Genomic DNA, 15312 nt, shown 5'->3' on the forward strand with positions numbered 1-15312 from the left:
TTTATCACACCTTCATATAATCAGAGTCAGGTGTTCAAGATTGGGTGCCAGTGATTAGAACCTGTTTAGGGAGTGCATGTGGAACCTGTCTTATTTATACACCTCTCATATCTAGCATCGGGTGTTCCCTTTGCTATTGAGGTGTGTGGTGTCATCATGCCAAGATCTAAAGAGTTCTATAAGGCCTTCAAAAAAAGACTGTGGATGCCCATGAGTCTGGCAAGGGATTAAAAAAGTTCTCGAAATTATTTGAAATACATCATTCCACTGTAAGGAAAATCATCTACAAGTGGCGTGTATTTCAAACGTCCCAGCAAATTCAGCCAGAAAGCAGACCGTCTGATGCAAAAAGAAGTCTCCAAGAACCTCACAATTTAATCAGTGCTAGTAAGTCTTGCAACTGTTGGTGTCAAAGTGCATGCTTCTAAAATCAGAAAGAGATTTTTTTTTTTTATTTTACCTCCGTGGGATGCGTGCCAGGAGAAAGCCAGCTTGCCAGTGAGCATATAGACAAAGACCAGGCCTTTTGGAATAATGTACTCTGGACAGATAAATCAAAGATACAGTTGTTTGGCCACAGTAACAGCAGACATGTTTGGTGCTGATCAAGACAGCTTTTCAGGAGAAGCACCTCATACCAACTGTGAAGCATGGTGGTGGAAATGTTATATATTGGGGTTGCTTTGCTGCCTCATGGACTGGACAGCTTGCATTCATTGATTCAACTGCATCATATCAAAGGGTGCTTGAAGATAATGTGAGGCCATTTGTCTGAAAGTTGAAGTTGAGCTGAAAATGGACCATTCAACAGGATAATGATCATAAGCACACTAGCAAATCCACCAAGGAATGGCTCAAAAAGAAGAAATAGAGGGTTATGGAATGGCCTAGTCAAAGTCCGGATTTGAATCCATTGAAATGTTGTGGGGGGAATTTGAAACGGGTAGAACATGCAAGAAAACCCTCAAACATCTTGCAACTGAAAGAATATTGCATGGAAGAGTGGTCAGAAATTCCAGCAAGCCGATATCAGAGACTGGTGGACAATTATGCAAAATGCCCACAAGAGGTTATTTCTGCTAAAGGGAACAATACTTGCTTCTGAGGCCAATGGTGTACTTTTTCCACAGAAGAAAATATCACATTTATTGATATTTCTGTTGAATAAATGACTGAAAAAGTTATTTTTCCTTGTGGTTTTGTTCAAGCATATCAACTTTATTAATAGGCACTGTTTAAAAGATGATGAAATGTTTGCTTGTCCAAATATGTCAAAAAAGCCAACAATTTCCATAGGCTGTACTTATTTTTACACATGAATGTACATACCTGGAAGCTGTAATTCATCCTCTGTTTCATTCCATGCTGTGTACCTTTTTGCCCTGTCATGAAAGATCTGTGATCAGACATTAAAGAGACATTCTAGCTGCTGGAGCAATTCAACAAACAGCTCTTCTTTTAAATCCCATGTTTCATTTATGTTCTGCTGTTTCCACTACTGTATTGGTAGCTGTCCATTGAGTTTCATGTAATCCTATGCCATCTGCCTATTTGTGGTTTTATGCTGATCTACATAGCAGCAATGACACACATTGAGATTTCTGGAACTGGTAGAACTTTGGTTGTAGTGGCACTAAATCAGCTGTCAGTGAGCATGTTACATTATGCATTCTAAGACCACCAATCTCAACTCACTATCATTGTGTAAGGTGGCCGATAAATGTGTTTCACAGAATTGTCAGAGATCACCTGGTGGCCTGGTCCGAGGAATCACTGGTTTCTTTTACATCATGTGGATGACTGGGTGTGCGTGTGTGTGTGTGTGTGTGTGTGTGTGTGTGTGTGTGTGTGTGTGTGTGTGTGTGTTGCTTACCTGAGGAAGAGATGGTACCAGGATGCACTATGGGTAGAAGGCAAGCCAGTGGAGGCATAGTGATGCTCTGACCAATGTTCTGCTGGGAAACATTGCTGCAGACCAAGTACTACCTTCATGGCAATGATATTCCCTGATGGCAGTGGCCTCGTTCAGCAGGATAATGCGCCCTGCCACAATGCAACAGTTGTTCAGGAATGGTTTGAGGAACATGACAAGGTGTTGACTTGGCCTCCAAATTCCCCAGATATCAATCAGATCGAGCATCTGTGGGATGCGCTGGACAAATTAGACAGATCCATGGAGGTCCCACCTTGCAACTTACAGGACTTAAAGGATCTGCTGCTAAAGTCTTGGTGCCAGATACCACAGCACACCTTCAGAGGTCTTGTGGAGCCCATGCCTTGATAGATCAGAGCTGTTTTTTTTTTTTTTTTTTTTAGCACAAGGGGGACTTACACAATATTAGACAGGTGGTTTTAAAGTTATGGCTGATCAGTGTATATTCTTTGGCCTCTCCTTTACTGTTGAAATATCAGTGCAACATTTCAAGTGTGCAAAAACTGAACACTGCCTGACTGTTAACATTTTCAGACAGAGGTGATTGATGACATGAGCAGGTGACAGTTGCGCAGTTTACGCAGTACACCTGCACCGTGAGGTATCTGTCAGTGTGAGCACTTTTGTGATGTCAATTTCATAATTGTGGTGAAGGATAGAGTTGTGCCATGTGGGCAGCAGTCAGATGACAAACTTTCTCTCATTGTACAGTGTACACTGTACCTCATCACTTGCTAGCCAGGATCTCCTGTGTCCCTGCATGAAAGCCTATTTCTGAGAGTGAAGAAATGCACTGCCAAGTCATTTTTTCTTAACAAAAAATTGTTAAGTCCCGGCACTGCATAACCTGCCATTGTTGGGTCCTTCACTAAAGCCCTTAACCCTCAACTGCTCAGTTGTATCATGTATGAATTGCAAGTTGCTTTGGATGAAAGTGTCAGACTAATGAACAAATGAAACTAGGCTTTGTCGATGGTGTCCCAATTTTTCAAATATGCATTTGTATGTCTTCTAATTTGGCTTACTTTGATCAGACTTTGGTGAGCACTGATGGCCTGAGGCAGCTGTAGGTTAAAGGTTAATGGGTTAATGAGTCTCGGGACCAGAGGGGATTGGCTTTATGCCTGAGTGCTTGTGTTTTTAGTGCCTCATACTGCAGTGGGGTCTCATTCACTGATTTGTGGTTATTATTGAATTATTGTATAGGAGGTGGCATGGTGGTGTAGCAGGTAGCATTGCTGCCTCACAAATCCAGGGTCTGGAGTTTGATCCTCAGCTCTGTTTACAATCTGTTTGGAGTTTTAACATGTTCTCCCCATGTCCATGTCGTCCATGTCCTCAGGATACTCTTTTGTTCTTCAACCTCTCAAAAACATGAGGTGGATTGCCCTAATGTACTGTATAAGTGGAAGTGTGCATGTGTGTAGTGCCCTGTGCTGTACTGATGTCCTGTCCTGGGTGTATTATTGCCTTGAACACAGGGGCTCTAGGACAAGCTCTGGATCAACCATAACCCTGACTACAATAAAGCAGTTCATGTTAATGAATTAAAGAATGAATGAATAATCAATGGGAATAAATTAAACAAAAATGAATTCTGCCTTGCATGCACTGAATAGTTTATTTCTGTAGAATGTGGGCTGCTTGTCCCATGCTGTTGCTCTTCCTCATAATAAACTCAGACATACACACAGTGTTTTTGAGCTGGCACAAGAAGTGGATGGGAATGAGTAAGATTGGTAGAGTGAAAGCCCAGTGGAGGGTGCGTGCTGTAGCTCTGGCATGAACACAAAGACAGACAGAGAGAGAGAGAGAGATAGAGATAGAGAGAGAGAGAGAGAGAGAGAGACAGAGAGTGAGTGAGCAATGATCCCCTACTGCACCTGGAGTCAGAAGAGTTTAGGTTACACAGCACAATGCTCTCTCTCTCTCCCTCTCTCTGGCTGTCTCTCACGCACGCATACACACACACAACTTTTGGCTCTGTTACACAGTTCTATACACATATGATTTATGCATCTCTCTCTCTCTCTCTCTCTCTCTCTCTCACACGCATACACACACACACACACACGTACACACGCACAGGGGAGAGCACATAAACCGGTACAGGAGATTGACAGCAGATCAGTGTTTTTATTACTTATACCCTCAAACACAGATATAATGTTATACATGTGAGATTTCCAGGTCACTGAAAAGATGTGCCAAAATATTGTTTAAATACAATGTTTAAAAAAAGAAAAAGAAAAAGTGTATCTGCTTTGAATTGTCAATTTTATAATTTCATTTCTTAAAAACATAGTAATGTCAGATAGAACCTTGTAATTCCACCGTCTGGATTTCATAATGCTATGCTTTTGAGTTTCACATATAACTAACTACAAAGACGCTTGTGCTTGACTATCTAATGGACACACACACACACATACACACACACACAAAGTAATCTCACACTGATAACAATCTCAAGCATACAGACACTCCCTGCTACTCCTCCACACGCATCAGGTTACATATGCAAAACCATTTAGAAGTGGACTTACATAAAGGAGTCTCTCTCTCCCTTTCTATCTTAGTATGATGGCTTGGTGTTCATGAACTTAAACAGAAAAAAACAGGGTGCAACTAAGAAACAAAGAAGAAGAAACAGAAATAATGACAAACAGGGGTTGGTAAGAAAAGACAGAGAAAGAGACTCTTGAGTATCTGTTTAGTAGGATGTTACAGCAATATTGCTACAGTGTGAAACTTGACAAGTGCTCCCCCTCCAGCGGAAAGACTGGGACACAGAGAAAGAGAGAGAGCGAGAGAGTCAGGAAAAGTCGAAACACAGCACTTATTCCACTCACATCGTGTTTATACAGTGATGTCACTCATACCAGAGAGGTTACCATGCCTTTACTGTCCACCTCTCTCAACGGTTTCATATTTTGTCTCATTACACCTTATGCTAAGTCTCACTCCAGTGAAGAATTGTATTTGAAAAGGTTGCAAAAGTTTTGTTATGATACAGACTCTAACACAGATATACTGCATAGTGTATAATCACTATGGTAATCAGTATGGTAACATACTTCAGAGACAAAATGCTCACGTGTTGATTCACTCAGTGTCTTACTTAATTTATGTAGCCTATATCTCTTGTGCAGGCGGTTTTGGCTGACACACACACACACACACACACACACACACACACTCACACACACACACACACACACACACACACACACACAGACAGGGTCTGTTAAATTGTTAAATTGGTATTTATGAAGCTGTTTCTTTAATAGGGGCTAACAATGAGGGAACATTATTTGATCAAATTCAATAAAAGTATCTTCAAATACAATAACAGGCCTACTGTGTGAAGACAGATTTGATTTAGCTAGCAAGCTCAGAGGTGACAAGTTCATCAAAGTAGCCAACGTAGCTAATGTTATCCGTGTGACAGAACAATTTGGGATTACTTTAAATGTCATAGCACGAACAAATATACAACAGTAATAATCCAGGAAGCGGAGGCATCATGAGATAATTTATATAGCGAAATGAAGCACTATGAAACTTCCAAATCTTAGGAAGAATTGAACATATATTCAACTGATTGGATTTGACAAAGAAACAATTTACATCTTCATCTAATTAATCTAATTAATTGAATCTAATAATACAAAGGAGCCTGAGCTAGATTCCCAAGTGCATGATTTAACCCCTAACATTTGGGTAATAAATCTATAACAATAAATCTCTGAATGAACTGAAAGATCTATTCAGATTAGCATGTCTGCTTATATGCATTCACTCAAGACCATGTGTTTTGGTTTGAGTACGCATGTTTATATGTGTCAGGGACTAAATAATTAATGCCTTGGCTACAGTTTGGCTTTCCATTTCCCCTCTGGTTTTGGCAGTGAAATGGAGTGTTGAACCCTCAAGCACCCACCATCACCACCAAAAAGAATCCTCTTGTAGCATCAAGAGCAAAGTAAATAAGAAAGACAAAAGGCAGGCAGACAGACAGATAGACAGAGAGACAAGCAGACAGAGAGAAAAGGAAAAAACGCATCATAAATTTCTTCCGTGTTAGTTTGGCAGGACTGCTCGGGAACATTGTGTTAATGATTAATATGAAGTCAGAAGAATTCCATGCCTGGCAGCTTCTCAGCAACCCCCTCAACCCCCCTCCTTTTCCCCCTACTCCCCCCACCCAAAATCTCACGCAGACACACACCAAAATCCTGAGAGTCTCTCTCCCATCCTCCCTCTCCTTTCTCTCTCCCTATCTCTCCTTCTCCCTTAAGCCAAGAAAGAGTCAAAATCAGCATGGACAGTTGTCAAGGTAACCTCAGTTCAATCTATTTGCCCACCTCTCGTCTCCTGAGGTCAGCACTCGCTTTCTTTCGACAGCGTTTTGTTCGGGGAACAACGGGGTAGGAGACCCCTCAAAAACCCAGAGCCGAAAAGGACTGAAAAAAGAACAAGAATCCAACTTTCTCCAAGCCACCAGCCCAACACTGCATTCATGCTTCTACTAGACCTTAACCCCCCATACCCCCACCTGCACCCCCCCCCCCCCCCACACACACATGCTAGAAGCCCCTCTCTTTAACCATAGAGAGATTAGTGAACATAAAGACCCCCTGCTAGGAGGCAGCTCTCAAAGTGAAATAAATGCAGCGCGTAAAAAGAGGGTGAATGCTAAATGGAACAAGAGGGAAAAAAAACGAATGAGGGCATTTTGCAAACCAAGTGCATGTCTGATTTGGCTTTGTCTTTTCCTTCATAAGCCACTTAGTTATCTTGATTTATGATGTGTCCATGCAATGATGATCTTGTGCTATTACTCCATGTCTGTTTCTGGCTGATCTTCTAAAACAAGGGCTAAAAAAAGATTCAATGTGAACTGAAAATGTGTGTGACGGAGTGACAGATGGAATCGATAGTAACATGAGTCGAAGTTGGCACAAAAAAAGAAATTATTTGCATGATTTCAATAGTGGGTGATAATTAGTCAATTAGTTTTCTACTGAACTGATATTAATGTTAAAACAACTGACTATACTGAATAGTTGTCTGTATAAATTTAAACTGAATAATTTCCCACTAGTTACACATGAGAATTCCCTCATTTTTTTCCCCAGTATTTTTGCCATAGGACTTTATAGCTTTGCCGTAGGACTTTATAGGACTATAAAGCATAGTCATGATCTTACACTTCCAGCAATGATTTTCCATCAGAATGAATTGTCTATTCTAGACAATAGATAATAGTGATATAAAATAACATTCAGTATATGAAAATGACAGAGTGTGTGTGTGTGTGTGTGTGTGTTGTACAGGATGTAGTATTAGTTGACAGCTATTTCAAACAATGTCATTGTTTATGGAGAATATTCGCTAGCTAGGAGGCATGCAAATCTTTAGGGACATCATAGTTCGAATTGATTTTTTTTTTTTTAATGCATCTTGACTTTTAATTTCTACTGCCTACATTATGATTTTCTTCACAGACTTGCAGCTTTTAAAACATAATATTACCATTTTCATCCATCATGATAAACACTAGCCTTATTGTATTTCCATTTCCATTGGGGATGTCAGAAAAACTGTCACACTTCCACTACTATTAGTACTGTATTTTCATAATATTTACATATAGGATGGCAAAAATGTACTGTTTAGTATCTCATGTTCTAGTCTTGGTAGAACTCTAGTAGCATTATGTGTGAGGGTCAGTCAAATTGTTTATTTTTTTAAAAATATATATTTTGAAAACTTTATTATTATTATTATTGAGAGCATTAGTACATTTTCACTTTTGCAGCTACAAATTTAACATTGTGTTTCTTCAATTTATGTCACACTTTTAAGGTTTTCATTTGTATCCCCCTTGCAGATCAGTCGAAACCCGTCTCCTGCACTCCTTTAGCTGAGCCTTGTGTGGCATGACAAAGATAAAGGGCTTTAAATTAATGGTGCAACTTCATTCATTCATCTCCAGTAACCGTTTTCCCTTAGTCAGGGTCGTCCAGGCAAATCCAGAGCTTATCACACCGAGTGTAAGGCGGGGACGCCGATACAATTAAGGGCACCATGCACACACACAAATACACATTCTCATACTCACTCACACCAAGGGGCAATTTAGTGTAGGCTGTCCACTTACTTGCATGTTTTGATGTTTTGAGGTGGGAGGAAACCAGAGAACACCCATGTTGACACAGGGAGAACATGTGAAACCCCACACAGACAGTAAGGTGAACACAGGATTTAAGTGGGGATCCTGGAGCTGTGTGGTGGCATCTCTACCAAATGATGGCACAACTTATTTTCACTTGATCTGATAATTATTATTGCAGTCTGTTGTTTCTGGTGGCTGAAGTGCTCTACTGACCATATATTACACTAGGTTGGTTCTATGCCATTGTGTTATACTTTATGTAGTGAGCATATACAGTGAACAGGATGTCATTTGAGACTGTGTGAAGAGCAGTTAAAGATTTTTTTGATATCTGCAATAAGAAAACAATGGGTACACAATTTAAAATGAATCTGAAACATTAAAGTTTGTTATGTAAAAAATCTAAGAAAATTAGAATATCCTGGAAAAGTTCTTTTTTCCCTGTAATTTCATTAAAAAAAGTAACTTTCATATATTCAATATTTCAAGCCTTTTTGTTTTAATATTGATGATTACGACTTACAGCTCAGGGAAGTAATAAAAAATCCAGTATCTAAAAATATTAGAAGAAAGAATTTATGATACAGAAATGTTGACCTGAGAAGAGCTCAAATCAGCTAATTAACTCAAAACACCTGCAAAGGTTTCCTGAGGCTTTAATCTCCCAGTCTGGTTCAGTACACAACCACAATTATGGGGAAGATGAAAGTAAATGTTGCATTTCATTTGGAAATCAAGGTCCCAGAGTCTGGAGGAAGAGTGGAGAGGCACAGAATCCAAGTTGCTTGAAGTCCAGTGTGAAGTTTCCACAGTCAGTGATGATTTGGGGTGCCAGGTCATCTGCTGGTGTTGGTCCACTGTGTTTTCTCAAGTCGAGAGTCAATGCAGCGTCTACCAGGAGATTTTGGAGCACTTCATGTTTCCATCTGCTGACAAGCTTTAAGGAGATGCTGATTTCCTTTTCCAGCAGGACTCGGCACCTGCCCACAGTGCTAAAATGACTACTAACTGGTTTACTGACTGTGGTGTTACTGTGCTTGACTGGTCAGCCAACTCGCCTGACCCGAACCCCATAGAGAATCTATGAGAGACAGCAGACCCCAAAATACAGATGAGCTGATGGCCGCTTTCAACCTGGGCTTCCAGAACACCTCAGCAGTGCCACAGGCGGATTGCCTACATGCCACGCCGCATTCATGCAGTAATTCATGCAAAAGCAGCCCCGAACAAGCACTGAGTGCATAAATTAACATACTTTTCAGAAAGTCAACATTTCTTAAATTCTTTATTGTAATATTTTGAGATACTGGATTTTTGATTTTCATGACCTGTAAGTTGTAATCAAGATTAAAACAATGAAACTAGAATATATGAAATTTCCACTTTTTGAATTAAATTATCAAAAAAAAAAAAAAACCTTTTCCACGATATTCTAACTTTTTGAGATGCACCTGTATGTGTGTAATATGAGTGACAAAAAAACAAAACAGGAATAAAAAAACAAACAAAAACAAAAAAACAAAGTAATATTGATTGCACTGACTTAGCAGTCTAGTGGGAAGCGTTGAGTTCTTATAGGAAAATAATCCACACAAGAATGGTGTGATACAGACCAATGTGACCGGAGGAGCCTGGTTTATACTTGCTGCATGACTTTACATGCACAGGCAGAAGCAACAGTAAGATAAGCAGCATTATTCACACACTTGCCTGCATATCTTACTGTATCTGGAAGATTTAAAAGCAATATTCACTGCATGGCATGTCAGTACCAAAACTTCCCCATCTGTTAGGTTCTGAAGTTTAACTGTAAAATGTTTAGTGATTTCACGCACAGTGACAGTAAACATACTGACAACTCGGTCTCCCTTAAACCTTTTCACTGTCATCATGATTGTTGCCATGACCAGTGCCTTAATTCTAATATTCTGACCTGACATGCAAAATTATTTACCAATCGAGTAACTTCACAAGATTGGTCATCTCAGAGTTTTTTTTGTGATTGTTGCAGACAAAGATGCCTGATTTTGCTGCGGCTTTTTTGAAAATTTGAAAAAACTTTTACGGTTATGTTTGTTGGTAAATAAGACCTGCCTGCTGAAAACAACAATGAAAACCTCATAGAATTTTTCATGGTTTTAATGGTTATAATGGGAATTGCATTGGATTTAATGGAAACTAATGGTCCCTATGAATCTCTACTGGTAATTTGTTGCCTTCTATTGGTGCCATGTTATGTCTAGTGGATACCATTATGGACCAGTAATGGTAATGGTATTACTGGTTAGTTGATGGTCTGTAGTGGTATTTGTAATGGAAACCATTAGAATTTCTGTGATGGTTTCTATTGTTTTTTTCAGCAGTCACATGCGACGCACATGAATCGAAGATGGCTTTGGCTAAACACGCATTGCGATGACATGAGACATATGTAATTTTGAAAAATTGCAAGCTCCTCTGAATATTGCAGAGTTTGATTTAACATGAATTTCTGCAATTGCAAAATCCTGGAGGGGTGACTGTAGGTTTGAAAGCTATATGAGAGGATTTTAATTTACACGAACATTAACTGTAATAGGAAAACCAGTTAGTATTACGATTCAATAATGGTCTAGAATAGTACATAAGTACGTGATTTGAGACAAAACACTAGTTTGTTTAGTGGAGGTTGCTGAACTAGACTAGTGCAGTGTGTCAGGATATAGTGAACATGACTATAATGGCATGTGTCATATGAATTTCAATGTGCATTGTCTGACTGTGACTCTCAGTAACATTTCAATATAACGTCAATATTTGTAATATTAATTTAGAAAATAATTTCATTAAACAAAAGTGGAGCATGCATTTCTCTTGCGACCCCATTTGTAAATCAAGTCACCTCACCCGGGGTTGTGACCCCTAGTTTGGGATCCACAGTTATGGAGAGAATGTCTGTGTGTGTATGGAGGGATTCCAGTAGGATGATCTTATGATGCTGCATTACACAACATGATTACATTCTGTCACATTGTAATAATATAAATTTGAATTGTTAGTGTTGAAGTAAGTGCAATTTTGTTCAATTTAGACTGAGTGGTGTCAGATGCTTGGTAATGGGGTTGAAGGGCGTGTCTTGTCTGTGTTTAAGTATGGCTTGAGCTCACAGGAGGAATCATCCAGGGTTAGCAATAGGTCAATAAAGCCCTTGTGCTCTGCTGGCAAAGCTGGCACGGTCACACTGCTCTGCACACGGTCACTAATACCTGTGTAATAGAGATGGCTGACATGGCGAAAATGAGAAATACAATGTACAAGAAGAGAGTGTGTGTGTGTGTATGTGAGAGAGAGAGCATTGGAAGATAGATGGAAAGACGAGGGAGGGGGAGATGAGCTACGCACCTAAATATGTCTCTCAACCTCACTTTGTTGGTGTTTATGTATACCACAGTCGTCTTGAGTCACCCAGCAGGGTGTGTCCAAGAGTTAAATATTACAACAGGCTAACACAAACACATGTACAGCACCAACACACATCTCAGTAACCAAGGCTGTGTCTTGAATGCAGGGGAAAAAAGCAGTAGAGGTACAGTACAGTAGAAGCACTGTGAGGAGAAAGATAATGGAGCAAAAGGGGGAAGTGAATATGTGAAGGAGATTGAAGACAACAGCTGGCCCCTCTCCCTCTCTTTCTCCATCCTCCTGATATCAGCAGAAAAAAGAAGGGAAAAAATGCAAGCTGCTGTTGACACAGCCCTGACCTTCCCCTCATTCCGCTCCCCCAAGTGTGAAATTGAACGTCGGCCAGAAAAGAGAGAGTGAAACAGAGGCAGAGAGAGAGAGAGAGAGAGAGAGAGAGAGAGAGAGAGAGAGAGAGAGAGAGAGAGAGAGAGAGGGAGCACAGCTGAATGAGAAAGGTATAGAAAGAATTACCCAGTCTTCACACAAAACCAGCAGAGAAAACCAATACCACATATATCAAACAGCAGTGATTGTAGCCGTGCTATTCCATTTAAGGAGATCTGATTTGGAGCACATTGAAGGCTGAGGTGGTGGTATTGATCTGCTCTGAGGTCCAGCCTACATGATGATTTCTTCAGTCAACACAGATAACATCCAGAAGAGCTGTGCAATATGTATGGCTCCAGCTGCACTATTCACCTCAGTACTCCAATATACATACATTAAAATAATCAAATTACACTCAAATGTGCATTCGAGGCTACTGTAGCTTTCATGACCATACAGGAGCTGAGAGACTCATGACAACAGCCATTTCTTCTCACACCATGTTTCTGGAAATGTGAGGAATGGCATAGAGGAGGAGTGTCTGCATGTTTCGAGTGTGAGACAAGAGAATGTATAAGGTGATGTAATGGATGCGAGGGGCGTGTGCAGTGCATTGCTTGTGGCCACCAGTCTCCTGCTGACTCCAGACATTTCTGGCATTCCTCAGTGAGCTGCTTCCATTGTGCTGCAGGGGAGCCTCCATTCATCCAGCCCAGGACAGGGGAAGGAAAGGAGAGGAATGGGGGGAAATACATGAGTGGTGGAAGAGAGAAATGGGAAGGGTTAACGGGAAGATCTGACATCTTGTAAAAGTACAAGATGCTAGATGTTGAGGAATGCATGGGCATATTCAAGGTTTATCTGTAGTTTAAAGACGTCCTTAAAAGGTAGTAGGGATAGGAAGGTAGGCAGCACATTAAATGCATATTAGGAAATATTTGAGCAAATCTGAGGAATGCTTATTGGGCCACTTATATAACAAATCATCATTTGTGCTTGTTATTTCCAGTCATAAGTTAATGATCTGCATTTTACACATGATGGCTTTTGATTTGCAGCCTAAAACCCGATTTACAGATAAAGATAAAACCTGTATAATCAGAAAGGTGGGATGAAATCTTCACAGAGTGCTATTGCTCCATCTTGTGGACTATGTGCTCATATTAATTTTAGCGGCCAGCAGGGTTTGTTTTCTTAAAGAAAGAAAATCAGGCCCAGTGTCCCTATAAAACTTCAGCCATTACAGGCTGAAAAGAAGAGCCAGTCACTTCCTGTTCCTACATATGAGGGTGATTTCAGACTCCAGTTCCTTCCAGTTCTCCAGATTCACTTGTCCTTCCTGGTCTAACTAAACAAAGGCTTACTATCAAGTGTCCAAGAAAAACTGTTGTGTGACTTTCACCCTTAGTTAAGTCTGTGATTGGCCCAGTCTCATCATGCATTACACCTAGGGAATACAAAATTATCATCTCAGTTGTACAAGATATGTATCAAATTTATTTTGGTAGGCCATTAAGGTCACAGTTACAATAACGTGTGTCCTCCCGGAGATGTGCTTGAGAACTTGCCTTGGTGGAAGAGTGAAGTAAAATCTCACAGCAAGAACTGACAAATCTGGTGCAGTCCATGAGGAGGAGATGCACTGTAGTTCTTAAAGCAGCTGGTGGACACCAGATACTGACTGTTACTTTTAATATTGACCCCCCCCTTTATTCAGGCACTCAATATGCCATTTATGTTTGTCAAATGTCTGTGAAACTTATTCAGTTTATGTCTTATGTTTTTATGTAGATAAAAATATTTACAAACTTTAAGAAATTTGCTGGAGATAAAAGCTGTTGAATGTGAAAGGTCGTTTCTTTTTTTGCTGAGTACATATATTTATATAAACACACACACACACACACACACACACACACACACACACACACACACACACGAATTGGCTGGTCACTCTAGTGTCCTTTTCCTTGGGGTTGAATACCACCACTGCGCTTCACCATTCTGAAGGGATTTAATGTGTTTTCCAGGTGGCTTGCATGAGGGTCCACAGTAGCTTCAGCACTGCAGGGCAGTTCTTATATAGCTTGTGGGGTATCGCATTAGAGCCTGGAGTTGCTGATAATCTGGGCTTTCTTACTACCTCTCTGACTTCACGGCGCTTGGGGGGCAAGATATTAAACTGGGAGATGGGTAGGACTGGATGAGGCACATACCCTAGCGAAACTAATGGCTCGTACTGCCTTCTGATATGTTGTTTCTAGCTTCCCACTCTTTGCTTCTTCCAACAGCTACCTGGAATGCTTGAAGGCATTCTTGTAGATGTTGGCTTGTTCTTTCTCCTTCCTCTGCCTGCCCTTTTGGATGAGCTCGCTCAGCCCTCCACACACTGGCAAGCCTCTGCTTGATGTCTATCCACAGTGCTTTTGGACTGTCATACTGGCTGTCTCTCTTAGAGAGTAGTGGGTTGGAGTACCAGCCCCCCACTCCCGATGTGGTCTTTCCCACCGTCACCCAGTCTTTCCTGGCTGTCCTCCAGTCTTCCCAGGACTCCAACTGCCCTATTCACAGTAGTCACTGGGTTTCCAGGAATGAACATTGATTGCACAGATAGATGTTGGCCTGCTATGGCATTGCTGCCTGTCGCACCACCTCCAGGGCCCATAGCATTACCGCTTTTCCTTGCCACCATGCCTAGCACAGCCAAAACCATACAGGCCTCCCTAGTGACTACGGCTGTATCAAGCCCCACTGGCACCGTTAATACATGCTCAGTGCTACTGGTTCCATATGGTTTGCTCCTGCAGCACCTAATACCACTCAGGCATGCTTGTGTAACACAACCAGAGTCATACCTTCCCAGTGACTAAGGCTGCAACAAGTCCCACTGGCACCGGTAATGCATGCTCAACAACTTTTCGCTCTTTTAACCCCGAAACGTCTCCTAGTGGCAGAGCAGTGGCAGGGACGACTCCCTACCACCCTCTGCAACTAAAAACCCTCTTCGGTGAACACTTAACTAACCCCTAACTTGTTCTCTCCACCCCGTTAAAAACAAAACAAAACAAAACTGCACTTACACTCGTTCTTACACCTCTACTCTGTACACTTTGCTTCTCTAGAACTAGCACTACTTGTATTGATCTCCACTTGATATATTGCTTTGCTAGTATTGCCACATTTGTAAGCAGGCTTGGGGAGTAGTGGAGTACATTAACGGTGTTGCGTAATAAGGATACAAAAAACTGGTAACTGTAATCCATTACAGTTATGTAAAAAAAAAGGTAATCAGATTACAGGTACATTCAGTAAAAAATGGGAATATTAGAAGGACTACAATTTTTCCTTTCAAACCAAAGAAATTAATCTCTTGACATAACACAGTATAGACAGCTGCTTGATTATAGTTCTGGTTCTCTCTTACCAGTCG

This window comes from Ictalurus punctatus, chromosome 7 (assembly GCF_001660625.3).
Source record: "Ictalurus punctatus breed USDA103 chromosome 7, Coco_2.0, whole genome shotgun sequence".
NCBI classification, from domain to species: Eukaryota; Metazoa; Chordata; class Actinopteri; order Siluriformes; family Ictaluridae; genus Ictalurus; species Ictalurus punctatus.